At 38.9% G+C, this 3,937-nt stretch overlaps 1 non-coding gene across 1 annotated transcript; it reads right to left on the reverse strand.

The window, feature by feature from the left end:
* Window positions 1-1,132: 1,132 nt before the first annotated feature.
* Window positions 1,133-1,268, reverse strand: LOC111753739 (small nucleolar RNA SNORA2/SNORA34 family). Its single transcript, XR_002788534.1, has one exon. It is a non-coding gene; the product is annotated as a small nucleolar RNA SNORA2/SNORA34 family (small nucleolar RNA).
* Window positions 1,269-3,937: the final 2,669 nt, after the last annotated feature.

Consider the following 3,937-nt stretch of genomic DNA (forward strand, 5'->3'; position numbering starts at 1 on the left):
GCAGTCATGAGTTCGATCCCTGGTACCGATAAAAAGGAAAAAGATTCCCCCCCCAAAAAAAAAGGAAAAGAAAAGGAGATAAGGCATCCCTGTCTATTCCTATCCTTTGTGCCCAATCTAAGGTGTCCCCTAGACTTAACCCCACCCAGTGGCAGTGGCAGTGAACTAGAAGTAGGAGGAAGTAGTCAGAGTCTTGTTAGCTACTCTTTCTGTGGGCATGGAGCACTTCTCCTGGTCTGTGACCCTTGGACCATACTTAGCTACAGGCTTTATTTTTCAGAACCTCAGTTAGCACACCTCTGAGAAGGGTGGCTGGCCTGCTAAGATGTTCCAGACAGACATCTCGGCAAGAGAGGCAGTCCTGGGGAGTCTGAGTCTATGGCTATTCTTTAATACCTGTTTCCATTTAAAACAGTTACTAAATTCATGAGCATCCCTAGGAATATTTTTTCTATCAATGAATCTATCTGTACTATAAAAACCAGTCAGTCAGCCCTATGCTATCAAAACCAGTGTCATTTTATTTTTTTTTTATTTTAAAGAAAATAAAACAAAAATAAAACTTCCTCTATGTCTATGTCTCCTAGACTTGCTCTGGATGAGATAAGCTTACAAAATTAATTAAACAATATAAGCGCTAATTTGTTTACTTCAGCTGCCATCATTTCAGAGATTTGAGATGTGTGACATCTAATTTATTCTGTGTTTATGTCTTCCAGACTTGTCCTGGGTGGCTGGAGGTCTGAGACTGCACCATGCTCTTTCATCTCTCATTTCCTGTGTTCCTTCGAATCAGCTGGCTGCTGAGTCCCAGGTGTTTCCTGCATTGCTTACCCTTCCTGAAGTACAGAGGACTGGGCTAAGCACCTTGGTTCCTCCCATCAGAGGTTTCCAGGGAAGCAAAGAGGTATGAAGCAGCTGCTCATAGATGTTGCATGATGGCAGTGGAACCCAAGTGGTGTGGCCTCTTCTCCTCTGGGCCTGTGGCAGTGGGCTCACCCAGGTGCATGGCTTCTCTTCCAGGCTCACACTGACTGGCTCATGGTGGGGACTCATGGTGGGGGACTCATGGAGGGGGACTCATGGTGGGGGATGACTTCTTCTCTGTAGGGCCAGGCTCGTGGTGGGGGGCATTTGCTTCTTTCTAATGAATTGATCACAGTATCTATAAAGTTCTGAAATGGCCAACAGACCATAGAAGATACCACTTTTGGCTCTTGCTTGAAACCAACAGCTTCAGAAAACCACCAGCCTTTATTTAGAGCCAACAGCATCATTTTTGAGGGGAGAAGGAAATGAAAGGAGTTAAATTCCAGTTCTGTCTAAGGATTTAAAGGCAGATAAATTTGGACTAAAACTTTTACATTTATTCTTTGAGAGTCTGAGTATCAAGTCTGTGTTTAGAATATGGCCTAGAGATAAGTAAAGATCAGCTTCACTCTAGAAAGGCTGAAAGAAGAGGGAACTTGATCCTAGAATTTGGAAGCCACAGAGAAATGCATTGCATAAAATCTTGCTGTAGAAAAATTAAGTTATATCTTAGAGGCAGAGCAATGGGGAAGGGACAGAACAGTGACTCTATGTATGGCACAGTAATTAAATCCAAAACATCACAAGGCAGAACGACAAGATCAAAAGTTTCCTCAGAGTGGATTTCCAGTCTTTTGCAAAATATGCCTCTGAAGATAGAAGCTACCAATGATTCCAGCTGCACTGCCAAGCAGAAAACCAATACTAAACGAACCCAAAGGGGTTTCTTTCCTCCAGTAGCATGAGGAACCCCTGTCCAGACACTAGGTCAACCAAAAGTCACGTGTGCCTTCCTTGATGAGTGTGAATTCTGATTCCCTTGTGTAATCTATAAAAGAATGTCTATCTTTGCTTTCATTATAGATGAAAACTCATTTTCTATGGGTTCAGAAGTTTCTAATTAAAAAGGAAAAAATTTTCAGGATTGTAAAGAGAAGCATATTATTATTTACTGACAGTAATAATAACAACAATCTGTAACAGAGGTGAAATTCTAAAACCCATCCCCTATCTCAGACACATCTAACAATTTAGAAATTCAAAAGAGTCATTACAAATAGCTTTCTAAAATAAGACAACAAGCCATCTCATAACTGTCAAATAAGAAAGGAATACAAGTAACACCAGCCAGTTTAGAAGTAAGTCTAAATGCAGTATATATAAAACAGGAATATAAGGCCTTTCCTGAAAAAATAAAAAAGTCCCATTAAAGAAACCTAAATATGAATATATCCCAGTCTTCCTTGCTCTCCATTTTTAGTATGACTCAAGCAACCAAAAAAAGGCATAAGAAACCAGTTAATGACAGATGACAATTATTGATTACATAAATGAATCACAATCAAGAATTTAGTCAAAATATTTTGTGGTGCTATGAACAAAAACAAACTCTTATCTCCTTCCAAAGATCTTGGTGCACCCTCCAAAGTGATGTAGAAATACAGCTCTAAACCTGCTAGATGTCAAAGATAATGAGTTTGTGTCTCCTGAGGACAAAGGACATACCAAAGGACAAAGGAGGTGAAGAGTAGGAAAAGTTTAAAGGGGAATGTGGATAGCTTCTGAGAATCAGGAGGGGTCTGGAAGTGGTTTGCCTTGACCTATTCTTTTAATTGATGGATGTGTTGTCAAAATGATTTGGAAATTATAGTTCTTGATGCCAGGAGTGAAGGATGTGCTGTCAGTCAAGTTTCTGTAATTCAAAGCTGAAAACTATTTTGTACAGTCAAATACTAAAATTGTAACAAATGTGCTTTCCTTGATGAATATATATACGCATATATATGTATGCATATATATGTATGTATATGCATATATATCCTCCTGCCTTAGCCTTCCAGAGTGCTAAGTCACAGACTTGTGGCAGCACACCCATGCCCATCCATTCTACTTTTCTTTAATTAAGCAAAGTTCATATTTTGCACTCTAGAAGGCTAAGGCAGGAGGATGGCAAGTTCAAGCCTAGCCTGGAAAACTTATCTAAATCCTGTCTCAAAAAATTAAAATGTAAAAAAGAATTAGGGGTGTTTCTAGGTAAGGAGAACATAGTTTAATTTCTAGTGCAAGAAAGGAGGGAAAGAAGGAAGAAGTGAAAAAAAGAAAGGAAGGGAAGAAGAAGGACAGAAGGAAGGAAAAAATGAGGGAGAGAGGAGAGAAAGAACACAAAAGGAAGGAAGGAAGGAAGGAAGGAAGGAAGGAAGAAAACAGGAAAGAAAAAGGTAGGGTGAGTTTGCTACAAAAATATTGTTGCAAAAATAAGGTACCAAGACACATACTAGGAAAAGGATAACATTTGAGAAAGGAATTCTACTCAATATATGAAGTATTCCTAAAACTCAGCCATAAGACAAAAGCAGTACAGTGGACAAAGCATTCAAACAAATTGTTCACAAGAGACTATATGCAGTTGACAAACGTATTTAAAAGTGTTCATATCATTGGTAATTTAGTAAAAGCACATGGAAATTACAGTGACTACCACTTGATAGCTACTAGAATGGATAAAATGTAAAATATTGAGGTCATCAAACATTGGAGCAACAGAAATTCTCATACATTGCTGGTGGGAGTATAAAAATGAAACACTCATTTCCAAAAACTGTCAGTTTCTTGAACGCGGTATATAGCTCAGTGGCCCAGGATCTGCCTGGTAAAGAGAGATCCTGAGTTTGTTTCCCAGTATTCCCCCTCCAAAATACCTACCAGTTTCTTAAAATGTTTAATCTATATTTACTCTATGACCTAACAATTCTATTCCTAGAGCTTACCCAAGTGAAACAAAAACATGTGCATGGAAAGCTATTTGAACTGTTTATAGTAATTTTTTCCATAATAGCCTCAACCCAGAAAAGTTCCAGCTGTCTAGCAGTAGGAGATTGGGTGAGCAAGCTATGCATATTCCTGTGGT

The sequence above is a fragment of the Cavia porcellus genome, unplaced genomic scaffold, assembly GCF_034190915.1.
Source record: "Cavia porcellus strain 051 isolate PalLab524CR breed Dunkin Hartley unplaced genomic scaffold, mCavPor4.1 scaffold_21, whole genome shotgun sequence".
In the NCBI taxonomy this organism is placed as follows: domain Eukaryota; kingdom Metazoa; phylum Chordata; class Mammalia; order Rodentia; family Caviidae; genus Cavia; species Cavia porcellus.